This window comes from Ursus americanus, chromosome 13 (genome assembly GCF_024610735.1).
Source record: "Ursus americanus isolate L20-20 chromosome 13, mUrsAme1.1.p, whole genome shotgun sequence".
Classification (NCBI taxonomy): domain Eukaryota; kingdom Metazoa; phylum Chordata; class Mammalia; order Carnivora; family Ursidae; genus Ursus; species Ursus americanus.
Window position 1 is genome coordinate 15,612,482 of NC_142139.1, and position 13,849 is coordinate 15,626,330.

Genomic DNA, 13,849 nt, shown 5'->3' on the forward strand with positions numbered 1-13,849 from the left:
TGCTCCAAATTTAAAGTTCATAACCCTATGTAATTTTCATATTAAACAAGTATATATTTGTGTTTTGGTTATCCATTGCTGTATGAAAAACCACCCCAAAAGTCAGAGTCCTTAAACAACAACAATCACTTATTTGCTCATGATTTTGTAATTTGGGTGGGTCTTGGTGGGAAGTACTTGTCTTTGCTCCACATAACAGCTAAGTGGCTTGCCTGGGCCTGGAGGATTCACTCCCAAGAAGTTCACTGCAGTGTGAGGGGTTTCCAATGACACTATTTGTTAGAATCTCTCTCGTATTTCATCTCAAATGAATTTTCCAAGATAAATTAGCTCTGAATATAGCAATTCCAATGTAGCCACTGCACTTCCCCAGCTACATCCTTACCATGGTTCTTACTATACCATTCACTCTCTGGACTTTGATGCCTCTATGACAAAGAATTGGAGTGTCACACTCTTGCTTGGACTTTTTTTTTTTTAATCAGCTCCGACGTCCTTCCCTAGCTCCATACTTATATTCTCCACCCCGTTTAAACATTTATGAATTCCAGAACTTTATTTATTCTGATCCCTTAAAAGAAAAATGTCTCTCTGCTCTAACTCTCCCCACCAAAGTATTGTCCATCCTTCAAAGACCAGCTCAAAAGTCAATTTCTCCATGAAGACTTCCCAAATCTTATAGCAGTAAGAATTAACCTCTTCTACCGTAGCTTTCCTTAAAAGCTCTAATAAAAGCATGTTTCAGAGAGCTCCTTAAGAGTGAGTTTATCTCAATTATCTTTATCCTATTAGTAAATAGCTAAAATTATGTGTTAAATTGCAGTTAACCAGAATCAAATCATATTTTAACTTAGTTTGAAATAATCTGGTAAATTTTTATTTTAAAATGCTATTTTGTCATTTTGCAACAATGTCTACTCCTCTACATGTTTCATTTTCTCCAAAACTGGGTGAAAGAATCTCAATCGTGGAAAGAATCTTGATGCATTATATCACAATAATAGGATATTATTTTAACTATCCAAGGGCAAATTTATTCCATTTTGGGAGACATCCAGAAAATGTTGAGTTATCTATCTTCTTTAGAAATCCATTCCAATTTTTTGCATCCTTTATTCACAGGAAATTTTTCCTGACATTGAACCTAAACCACTCCAAGCTTCAGTTTAATTTGTTTCTTATCTTTCTAGCCTCACAGACTCCGCAAGAAACAGCTGGTCACCATCTATTTCATTTGCTCCCATCACAATAAAAAAGCAGCAGGTCTAAATATCCTTTGGAAAGTGCACACAGATTTTCCTTTTTAATCAAGAATCAGTAGGCATGTCATACTAGCTGTTGACATAAACTAAGTTATGTTTTGTTTTTGTTTCTTTGTTCGTTTGTTTTTCATGATGAACATCGGTGAACTCCTTTAAACAGAGAGTTCCTAAGATTACCATTGAGAGGGTAGTATTTCTCAAAGGAGAAATTTGAAAAGAGACTCTTATACTGTATTTGAAGAAGAAAATGATCAGTTAGTTTGCAGAAAAAGAATGTGCCAAATTAAAGAATTCAAAGGAATAGTTACAGGTCGCCAATATGATGTGGAAAGAACAGATGTTGAAGGAGAAACTGCAGAAAGTTTATATTCTCGTGACCCCAGAAGTGAGGTGACCCAAGTACTCAGTTGAAGTTTGGCCAAAGGAGAAAAGGGTCCAAAGAATCTAAACTGAGCATGCATCATTTCTGGTCATGCTGCCCACAGTAATGACATTACAGTGAGAAAAAAAATGCATGTAATTTATAAATAGTTTAGAGGTGGAGCCATACATCATCTACTTTGGAGAAAGATTTGGGGAGGAGTTGCAAGGGAGTTAGAGGAAGTGAAGTATGAGGTCAATAGAGAAGGAATCTGAGTAGTATACAGGATAGTGGAATTGCAGACGTGCTGTGAGGTGAACCTGGGAAAGCACTTACCTGTTATTGCGCTAACTGGTTGGAACCAGTGTAAATAATAAAGGATATGGTTGCATATCCATCTTCTCTTCTAACCATAGACATCATGACTAGACTGAACTTAGAAAGTAGGGAAGCCCAGTCTACTGGTGACCATTGTAATCTTATTTGGGTTTAATGCAATTGAAACAGCTTCAAATTTAGAACACTGGCTGCCCGGGAAATTTGGAACCTTCCAGAGAGTACAGAGAGGGTAGAAATGAGAGCCAAAACAATTTTTTATTCTTTATTTAAATTCAATTTAGTTAATATATAGTGTATTATTAGTTTCAGGGGTAGAATTTAGTGACTCATCATTTGCATTTAACCCCCAGTGCTCATTACATTAAGTGCCCTCCTTAATGCCCATCACCCAGTTATCCCCGCCCCCCCCCCCAGCCCCCCGCCAGCAACCCTCAGTTTGTTTCCTAGAGTTCAGCGTCACTTACGGTTTGCCTCCCTCTCAATTTTCATCTTATTTTATTTTTCCTTCCCTTCCCCTATGTTCATCTGTTTTGGAGTCAAAACATATTATTAATATAAAAGTACACTGAAAAGTACACTCAGGCAAGCTGAGTCCGAGACCCCAGGGGAAAGTCCCACGGGACCAGCCAAGAGGGTCCTTGGCTTCACACAGGATAGAAATCAAATGTGAGCCAAAGAACGCGAAAACAGTTTATTCAATAGTGTAAATGACAGGTAGAGATTAGCAGATGGAGGGTTTGGGAGATTCGAAAGGAAAGGAGAATGAGTTTTGTTGTTGCTCGGGGCTATGGGTTTATATTAGGAAAGGGTCTACGGTATATGTTCCTCCAGGAGTCCAAGGTAGGGTCTGATCAAAGGTGAGTGTCAGGTGAACAATAGGTGTTATTCCATAAATTACCAAAGGTAGGGGTACTAATGCCAACATAAGCTGAAGTTTGTTTGAAGCTAATGTCCTGGAACATGTTTGGGATCTGGTTCTCCTTAGGTGTTATCAGGTGTCTGGGGCCTAGGACAAAACTCAGAGATGATTAACTTTCTTGTTTCCCCTTTGTAGTGGGAATGTAGCTTCTTTGGCTTATTCAGAGACAAAATATGGCAAGTAAATGGGACCTAGCAGAACAATAGCAGAAATGGAGACTTTGTAAAATGGAGTCCCTTCAGCTTTCCATAGAGGAAACAAGAATGCAATCTAGCATGTGTTGTTTGACAAATTCATTTATAGAGCTGCACAGGCTTCAAAAATTCATTGAACTGATTTTTCTAACTTGCTTCAGATTTTACCTAAACATTGTAGGTAAATATTATTATGTGTTTATTCAATATCCTAAAATATTTACCAAGTACCTCTTATTAGAAGAATTAATAGATTAAAGTTCTTAGAACCGTGCCACACGATTTGGATAAGGTTAGGCATTAGTCTTGCTAGCTCTTACTAGATGTAATGCACTGGGCAAGGTACTGAGAGATATAGACAGAAGGCAAAGACATGGACTCTTGGAGATTTAAATCGAAGGGCTCCATGGAAGGCAATTCTGTAACTTCTCTGATCAGACACTGTGCTGTTGAGCATTGAGTTTGTCATTTGTCCATTTTCTATTATCCATCCCCCTGAAGGTTCAAAGACTTTCCTAAGAGGGAGGAGATCTTGAGCTGCAACTATTCTCATCTTCTTCCTCAACAATTCTATACCTACCCTCTCCAACACACAGGATTTCTGTCTAGAATAGTACAATTTTTTAGTACAATACTTGAATGATATAAATATAATTGTTGGGAGAAAAAATATTTAAATTTGTTAGGCAGTGCTTTAAAGACAGCCTGATTTTCACATATACTTTTCATTCTCAAGGAATAACGTGGAAGTCACTTTCCTCACTAAGTGGACACCAGTTTTTCCAGAATGATTAAGGGAAATAATCTGAGAGGCCATTCCCAACCATATGCCTTAATATAAAGTACTAAAATTCTTAACTTCTCTGGGCTAAAGAATTTGGGAATAGACTTAGTTTATCCTTAAAGCTTATTTAATATCAAGAGATTATTTTTGAATGTGTAGCACACCCAGACAAAAATAAATTTTGTCACAATCTTGACTAGGTACTGGGTACTAACTCATAACAATATTAGAAGGAGTTCTTTAATTAAGTCATATATAGAATAACAAAATGACTATTACAAATGAATGAACCCAAACTCACGGATGAGAATGGGATACCTTTTACCATATAGTTTATTTGGATTCAAATATTTGCAATGAATATGAATACCATGCAGTAGACTCTGTAGTTTGGGTTTCTTGGTAAGCAGAACTGAGACAAGAATTCTGGTTCAGGTGTTTTCTTTGGAAGGTGATGCCAGGAAACAGGAGTGAGGAGCGAGAGAATGAGACAGGGTAAAAGGAAAACCCAATATAAATAGAATGTTGTAGGGGTCACTGCTGTGACTAGTTAGAGCCTTGATTCCACTGGGAAGTCCACAGAATGTCTTCAGGAATTTTCCACTTGGAGACAGGAGGCTGGAACATTGATCCACTGCCTGTGTTTCCGATTCTTTGAGGGTTGCCTCTAGAGTCTAGTGCCCCAACACTCCGGGGCTTAATACTTGCATGAGGGTGGAGGAAATCATTTCCTACAGACAAAGCCCCAGCGCAGAATGTGACAGGGAGAGTGAACTGTCCACCGAAGCTGTCACTTAACATCAGAAGCAAGCCAAAGCGATGTGACAGGAGCACCAGAAAAGTCTGCTACAGGGGTTCTGCTAGAAATCGGGGTCTCCTCCCTACCAAGCCAGTAGAATGGGTGATAGCCACAAGTCACCATAGCTAAGAGTAAAGTCTCTCTTCTCATCTGGTATTTTCTTTGTCTTTAGATGTTCCACAGTATCTGCAATATGATATTTGCAACTTACTTCAGGCTACTGCTCTCAGTCCCTGCTTATGCTCTTTTCAAAGTGAAGTCTTTGAGTTCTAATGTCAACAGAAGTTAACTAATGTCAACAGAAGTCTTCAGTTTCCTCCAAAGTGCCCTGAAATGCTTGTTTCCTACTTCAATAATGGCTAAGTCATGTGCAGGACTTTATATCTAGCTCTCTAATCTCCGACTATTCCCTGACAGTGTGTCAGCTGGATTCTTTCTGCTGCAACCAGCACACTCCATGCCCTGAAAGGACAGCTATATAGAAATGGACTTCTAAATCCTGGTAAGCCAGAAGCTTCACTTTCTCGTGGGGATTCAAGCTGAGAATGGGTTTACTTCCTTGGGAAGCACCAAAACAATGCTTTACACCCTAGTAAGATACAGTACAGGGGCAGTGCTATTTAACTGTTTCATGTCCATCACTGTGTAGACTTCAGTTGGGTAAGAGCTAATATGAACAAATTTCCAGTAGCAAAGAATTCTGTGGATGTTATAAAATTTACATAATTAACACTATCCTTAGCCTCTTAAGTTATCTTGGAGTAAGGCCCAGAACTTACCTTTTTAGACAATGTCATATCCAATGGTTCTCACCAGGGACAATTTTGTACCCCTCTCCAAGAGGCATTTGACAATATCTGGAGACATTTTTGATTGTCCCCGCTTTGGTATGAGGCTACTGGCACCTAGTGGGTGTAGCCAGGGATGCTGCTCAAGACGAGGAAAAACAATTTTCCTTTAATCTTTCTTAGTCCTCCCTGGGGCCTCTATAACAAAAGACAGATTAGCAAGAGCAAAACAGTTTATTAACATGTATAGCTCATGTCTGCATGGGAGATACCCATGAAAGGTGAGCAGCTCATGAGGTGGCTTCATTTCAGGCTTAAATGCCATCTTCAGTTACAGATAAGAGAGGGGCTTGGGGAAGGCAGTTGTGGAGAGGTGAAAATCACAGTAAACAACAGGAAAGTTGTTGTTTTGTAGATTTAAATTGGTGCCTTCTCCATTGATGAGTTTCCTGTGATTGAGTCAACCTTCTCCTCTGTTACAGAGAGGGAGACACCGTCACAAATGGAGATTTCTTTACAATGGATACATTTTCTTTACAAAAGAGTAACTTCTACTCTGTTTACAGAGTTTCCTCTGTATCTGTTGTTTCTCAAAATAATCAGCTCAAACTAATCCTTATGCCAAAAGGCATATTTGAGAGTGACATATTCTGTTATCCTTTGCTGCTAAACATTTTATAATTCACAGAACAACATCCACAACAGAGAATTATCAGGTTTCAAATGTCAGTATTGCCAAGGCCAAGAAACCTTGGTCTAGAAACACTGAAATTTTACTTCCATTGATTTTTGGAAGATTAACACAAACATCCTTTGTGACCTTAATTTTCTGTGTTGATGAGGACGTCGTACCGGATGGTCTCTGAGGTCATGTCCAACTCTGATATTATATGATTCTGTATTATATGATGTCATATGATTCTACGATTCTGCTCCTTCTGCTGCTACATTATTCTCCTTAAGTTTTGGCATTTTCAGATTTGCCTGTTATTGGAAAAGTTGAATATAAATAAGAATTGATTCTTTAGCATTTAGTCTCCGCAGTAGAAAATTAATTATTGAGTTGCTGTTGAGATAGCAATATTATTGATTTAACTCTGCTATTTGGTGAATTTTAATATATGTAAAAGATTAAAGTCACAGTACATTTAAGATGAAAAAGAGACCATTTTTCCTTTCATTACTCTTCTGCTCTTGATGAGGGAACGGAAGGCAGGCTGAGGACAAAGCAGAAGCTGACGCCTTGCAACACCCCCCCCCCCAACCATGGGATGTTTGTGACACTCCTCAGGCACTCCTGGCTGCCCTAAAGGACAAAGAAATAGTTAAACTATAGATACCACAATCCTGGAAGATTTAAGTCTCCATCAGTTTACAAATGTCTTAGCAGTTTACAAGAACAAAGCATTTCTATCACTAACCTAGCTTCCGGAAGGGAATGTAGATACAATTAAATGTCCTTATAATCTGCAGGCTCCAGAAGTTCCCAACCATCTTAATGTTAATGCCTTGCTAGAGGGAAAAACAACCTTCACTTGACAATCGCAAGGCCTCGGGTATCTTGTGAATCTTCTTTAACATATGAAAGTATTTTCTCAACCTCCCTTTTTCTTTACCTCCCCCAACTCTATGGCATATAATCAGCCACCCCTCACAACCCTGGTGCAGCAGCTCTTTCTGCCCATGGGTCCTGTCCCCGTGCTTTAATAAACCACCAATTTTGCACCAAAGATGCCTCAAGAATTCTTTCTTGGTCGTCGGCTCCGGACTCTACCCCACTGAACCTCACGTGTATTCCGTGTCCTCATCACTCTGAGCATCCGTGGGTTCTTTGGGTGCTACCAAGACAGATTCAGAAGGTGGCAGCGTAGAGAGAAACAGAATTGGGAGAGCAGGGCTCCTGGACTCTCAGTGTTGTTAAGGGATATCTTGTTAGCGTCCGCGGTTCTTGGTCATGCCTCTTCAAAGAATGAAGAGGTAGACCCGATGAAGAGTGGTGGGCAGCAAAGCAAAGTTTATTGAGCCATAGTGAAGTTTATTGAATGCTAGAGTACAAAGTTCCCAAAGAGGGAGGGGACCTGAGAGGATTGCCAGGGGAGTTTCTAAGTCTAGAAGCCTTTATTGGTGTGTGGACGAGCTGTTTTAATCTGATTAACCCTGGAGGGCTCCTTCCAGGGTGGTGTAAAGTCCTTAAGGGTGGTTTCCTCTTAGGGTAGGGGCTCTTGTCCCTGCATCAGCAGCACCAGCGTCCTGGCTGTCTGTGGTGTATGTTGTGGTGCATTAGAGAGATTGGACTCTTAACAGAGCTGAACAGATCCTTTTCCTTCTGCTTCCAGATGAGGCAAGTTCCTCAAAAGGAAAAAGAAAATCCATCCCAGGAAATGCCATTCAATTACTATAACTTCGCACTACTAGTAGAAATGCGGAGATCAATCATTTCCTTCTGCCAGAAAACCCTGAAGATGAAAAGATGGTCTCAGAGGGGTCCTTGTAGTTTTAACTGATAAGATCTAAAACATAGAAGACACAGACACAGGCCTCTCTAAATTTGGAAATGAGTCCAATCAAAGAAAGAAGTAAGAAATATGATAAATGGCAAATTGTTTAACAACCAGTGTCTGGAAGCAAGAATTCCTGTACCCTTCAAGGGTCCTTCTAGCCAAACTAAGAATCAAATTGACATGAGACAGATTAACAGGAGAAACTAAAATTTAATAGCGTATAAACTAAAATTTAATAGGGAGTCTACACAGACATGAAAATCCCAAAGACAGTCAGGCAAAATAAGGTGTATATGTCATCGTGAACTAAGGAGAAGGGGATGGGGTCTGGGGGCTCAGAGGAAAGGACTGCACTTTACAGGGTGATAAGAGCAGGTGTTTGCTGATTAGATGTTTGCCCTGCCATTCAGATGGGTCACTCGGATAAAATTTATCTATGCTACTAGCCCTTGTTCTGGGGAAGACCTCCAACTTAGATTATTCTCTGTAGTTAAGAGAGGGGCAAATGTTTCTCTTGAACCTGGAGGGTCTTGATTGCCTTCAGCTTAGAATAATGGGCCGCCCAAAGTGGTCCATCTGGGGGCAGCCTGCCCTCGGCCCCTACAGTAGACATGTTTGGAAGAAAAACACTGCCTTTCTCTTCTCCAAGACATCATTGTTCCTGTTCCCATCAGGGCTCTTGGAAGTAATGAACACTCTTGCATTTGCAGTTACAATTTTGACTCTTCCCAACAGTCCCAGCATGCACCAATACAAAAGAAAATACCTCTACTGGATTAAACCTGCCCTTGGAGGCACTTCTTCACCTTTGCTGCCCCTACCTGACCATAAGGATCATAAACAAACTTTAAAATCTTAATTCTGTGGTGTTAAGAAATTCCATGAAGTTCTAAAATTCAAAAAAGTTTTGACAAAGCTTAACACCAAGCCCAAACCTATAAGACAAAATTTAACATTTTGCGTTTGGGACTAAAAAATAAAACCTGACCACATAGAAATCAGCAATTAGTATGAAAAAGGCCTGGAGGTATTAGTTGTCTTACATTTTAATGTGACCAAAAAATATGATAAAACTGATTAAAATCCATGATTAGTTTGTATAAATAGAAAAGTAGTACCTAGTTGAGTACCTAGTTGAGATCATGGTCAGATTCTCCTGGTCAGATTCACATTCTGTTCAAGGATTCTCATTTTAAGAGGGAGACTATAAAAGAGAAAATGTCTTAATATATATATAAAAAGAAGAATTGTAAGGATACGGGGATGTTTACCCTAAGAAGTAGGGGACCACAGGGAGATATGAAAACTATCCCCCTTTAGTAGCTCCTTCCAGGCTGACACCTGGAAGGGGAGCAGCCTATTTGGTTTTGCTTCAGAGAACAAAACTCTGGACACTAGAAAGATTTAGGGAGGTAGAAGACTTTTTGTCTTAAATAAAGAATCTTCCAATTTAAAACTTCCCGATTATATAATTAATTACTTCATGGAGTAGAAATTCCATTACTAGAACAGAATAAACAGAGACTATTTAACCACAGATCAGGGATCATATATGCAAGGTTTATATGGACTAGATTAATTCTAAAGTCCATTCCAACTCGATGAAGTGCAGTTATTATTAATGCTACCCTGTAATTATGACTGCTTGGCTCTGAAAGCTATTCATAGTAAGGGTTAGGCAGAGTGTGGAGCCAAGCTATGTGGGTCCCACTTCTACAAGCACCCTCCCCCTTTAACAACTGGATGACCCTGAGAAAGTTACTTTACTTCTCTAAACTCCAGTTTCCTCATCAGTAAAATGAGGACAAAGTACTTACCTCATAAGGTGGTTTGAAGATTGATTTAGTTAATATCTGTTAAGTGCATGGAGGCATGCTTGGCACATAAGAATGCTATATAAGAGTAATTACTGGAACATGTGACTAAATCCTTTAAGACAAGAGGACAGATTGCTTAACTATTGCTACTTGGAGTGTCCCTCACCAATTTCCAGACTGACTTAAGGCACTCCACCTGTATCTTTATCTGTTTTTCCACAAAATGACAGATAACATTCAGATGGAATTCCATTTTCTCTGGGCCAAACTGTAGAGAGTGTACTAGCTGTTTTCTTGTCCAACTAAGTTAAACACAAAGTTACTACTTTCTTGACAGTCAAATCCCTGAGGAGTAAGAGAGTTGCTTGAAGGCACGTGTTTTTAGTTTGATTACCAGGTCGTGGGACCCCTGGGCACTGGTTACCAGCTCTGTCAGTTCCGAAACCTAATTCAGTTCAGAATACTGTCCCTGACTTTGCAGATCTACATGTTCTTTCAAAAGTAGCTAAAATTGTATGAAGCCACATAAGCTAGGGATAAAGCCGCAGTTTTGCTGTTTGTTAATTAAAAGTGATTGAGATTGGGCGGCTGGGTGGCTTGGTTGGACAGCTGCCTTCGGCTCAGGTCGTGATCCTAGAGTCCCATAATCGAGCCCTACATCGGGCTCCCTCCTCAGCGGGGAGTCTGCTTCTCCCTCTCACCCTCCCTTATCTCATGCTCTCTCTCTCTATTTTCTCTCTCTCAAATAAAAAAATGAAATCTTTAGAAAATAAAAAAATAAAAGTGATTGAGATCGTAAAAGAGTTACAAATGGCTAAAGATATCTTGTCTGTTCAGCAAACTATAAACTAATTCCCGTGAGAGCCAATGAAGGTGTATTTTTAACTTTTAGGTACCCTAGTGACATTTCTATTCACTCAAGTTTTCTATGTGTTGGGTCAGCTGTTGTCTTTTAAGGTACAGATTTTCTTAGGAATTATCCTACTCCATTATTCCACTAAATCAATAATATTTAAAAGCTTCATATGTCCCGCAGTATCTACCTCCTCTGTTCTGAGGTATCAAAGCGCAAAGACTCCAATGCAGCTCTTTTATCATTTCTCCGAAGGAGGTGACATTATCGACACTTCATTTGGGCCTTGTTGGTAAATGTCTCCAGAGCGTGATGGATGAATAGAAGCTGCTGAATCAAGAGGCTGCTCAAGGCCAAGCTGCCAGAGGTGTCGGATCTTTTTGGCCGTTGGCACTAAATGTAAGTGAGGGAGGAGGTGGTGAAGGTGAATGGGATCAGGCGTAAGCTTTCTGAAACTATTTGTGAACACGCTAATCAGTGTAATCTCCCTAACTGCCTTGAAACTGTATGAGTTAAAAGTGATCCTGAAGCAAAAACAAACAAAAAACCCCATTAAACAGAGGGTGTAACGTGGCACTGGTATTTCGTCAATATTAATCATTAACTACTTCACTTGGAATTTCAGGATAATTTTTACAAAAGAAGAATACATATTAAATTGGGACAAAAATGGATGTAGGTCCAGTAGTGTGCTGCTGAATGTTTAACAGTTAGCTCTCTGAGAAAAAAAATTTTTTTTTAAGAAACCCTGATTTCTACCATTTGCTGATTGCTATGGTAAATAGTCCCACCATAGCAGATTTCAAGCTATTGCCATGATCTTACTGAATACGGAGCTGGGAGGACATGTGTACAATCAGCCCCAGTTTGTGATATTACCTTGAACTACTCATTGTTATACTAAAAAAAGAAACCCCTAATCTTAAGCATGTGTCTTATCAAGAAAATCCAATGCAGGGGCGCCTGGGTGGCACAGCGGTTAAGCGTCTGCCTTCGGCTCAGGGCGTGATCCTGGCGTTATGGGATCGAGCCCCACATCAGGCTCTTCAGTTATGAGCCTGCTTCTTCCTCTCCCACTCCCCCTGCTTGTGTTCCCTCTCTCACTGGCTGTCTCTATCTCTGTCGAATAAATAAATAAAATCTTTAAAAAAAAAATCCAATGCAGAGAATTAAATTAAATAAATCGGAGAGTGATTGTGTTCTTTATACAATGTATTCATTTTAACAAAACTGTCTCTTCAAACGAGTTTATTCAAGTTAACAACTATTGAACACTGTTATATGTCAGACACTATTCTTGTGCTAGGAAAAGTGTAGAATGAAAAAAACATGGTTCCTGCCCTCGTGGAATGTACTAACATTTATGTGCATTTGAAATAGAACTCACTTAAAAAGAAATTGTGTCAAGGATATATTTGTTGAAAAAAAATCAAAGTACATACACAATGAGTATAAACCTCAGGCCACAAATTCAATTGTGTAAGAATTTTAACTATTCAGTTTTAGTTATTCAACTAACTTTCTATTTTAACTCCTAATTCCACTTGGATAGCAGCTCCTTAACCTTGTCAATTCATTGTTCTCTACCCCCCAACCTTCATGGCAGGGATGGGGCGTTGAGAGGTAGGGGTGTTCTCAGCTGGGGGACCTTCACAATGCCAAGACTTGCAAGAAGGCGCAATCTAGGACATACAAGTCACTATGGAAATGCTTTCTTCATCTCTGCATTTGTTCATTTTTTTTGTACCCCCAGAAAGAAAGTACAGCAATGTTTTCAGGACCACCGGAATCTGGGTCACAGTCTGGGGATACAGAAATATTTCTACTGGGTGTTATACACAACTAATGAATCATCGAGCCTTACATCGAAAACCGGGGATGTACTGTATGGTGACTAACATAATATAATAAAAAATCATTATTAAAAAAAAAAAGAAATATTTCTACTGCTTTGTTGCCATGTGAGTTATGGAAATTTCTGTAAAGCTGTCCATGGGCCATCTACCTAGGAGCTCATGCATTCATCTCCTCTCATTTCCTCTCTGGGTCTTTCTGCTGCCACCCTGGGTCTCTCCACTAGAAAAAATATATATATATTCTATTCTATTCTATTCTATTCTATTCTATTCTATTCTATGGTATTTCTCTCTCTCCTTACATTTTTTTCCAGAACATACACATAGTCACACACTTAGCAATGCAAATTTGATCTTCATGAAAAGGAGAGAATATATCACAAGGGCAAAAATTCAGCTAATATCACAAAACAATCTCAAACATATCATCCATACAGGTACGGTGCCTATGACAAACTTTTTGTGAAGTAAATGCTTCTATATACCTGACTTTGAAAAGTGAGCTGCATAAGCTGAATTGCATCAGAAGAAATGTGCAATAAGTAAACATTTCTATAACTCTCCTTCACTGCCCCTCTGCTTTACTAATAACACCATAATATGTCACCGTGAAGAGCTACATTCTTAAAGAACTAGTGTAAAGTGTGTTTCAAACAAGCAAGACATCAAAACAAATTGAAATATTCTCTCCTCTCTTCAAATAAAAAAAAAATAGAAAACAAAGTATAAAAATGTAAATATTAAGAACAAAACACAAAAAGGAAAAAAGACAAAAACATTTCAAAATGCTGCTTTATGTGAGTGTGAATTATCAATGCCATCTTTTCCCATGGGCTGCCACCAGTGATTTTTTTTTATGCAACTAAAGGATCTGTGTAAGGCCTTCATGTGATTCTAAATATATTCAAAACTCAGAAGCAAAATCTTTCTAAAAATGGTTTCAACCCCAGAAAAAAGGTACAGCAGGATTTTTTTTTAAAGCTCTCTAGCCTTATTGCAATAATAGACTATGATCCCGGCCAATGCCTACACTGAGGAACAGAGGACCAGAGTCTAAAGCCAGAGGCCACTCGCAGTGGTCTCGAGTGCTCTGTGTGAGATCAGAGTCTGACCCATTTTATTTTGGACCCTGAGTTCTCAGTCACTGCCTCTTATACTTCTCATAGCTCACCCTGTCACCATCAAACTACTCCAATCCAGCAATATACAATTAACTGCACATTCTGTTCAGGACCAGATTTAATAAGCCAAGAATAAACAAAACAGTATTGCTACAGGTGGTAGGCAGCCCCAGGGCCTTTCTGGGACTGGGTGAACCCTGATCACAGATGCCAGGCTTCAAACTAGACATTTTTGCTTTTTGTCTGGTGAAATGA

The 13,849-nt window shown here is 39.3% G+C and overlaps 1 long non-coding RNA gene across 1 annotated transcript in view; it reads left to right on the forward strand.

Moving 5' to 3' along the window:
• Positions 1-12,503, forward strand: part of LOC148109059 (uncharacterized) — an 84,526-nt gene extending 72,023 nt beyond the window's left edge. The window contains exons 2-4 of the long non-coding RNA XR_015726478.1: positions 5,076-5,160; positions 10,873-11,016; positions 12,371-12,503. This is a non-coding gene — a long non-coding RNA (uncharacterized LOC148109059). The remainder of the gene's footprint in view (positions 1-5,075; positions 5,161-10,872; positions 11,017-12,370) is intronic.
• The last annotated feature ends 1,346 nt before the right edge of the window (positions 12,504-13,849 follow it).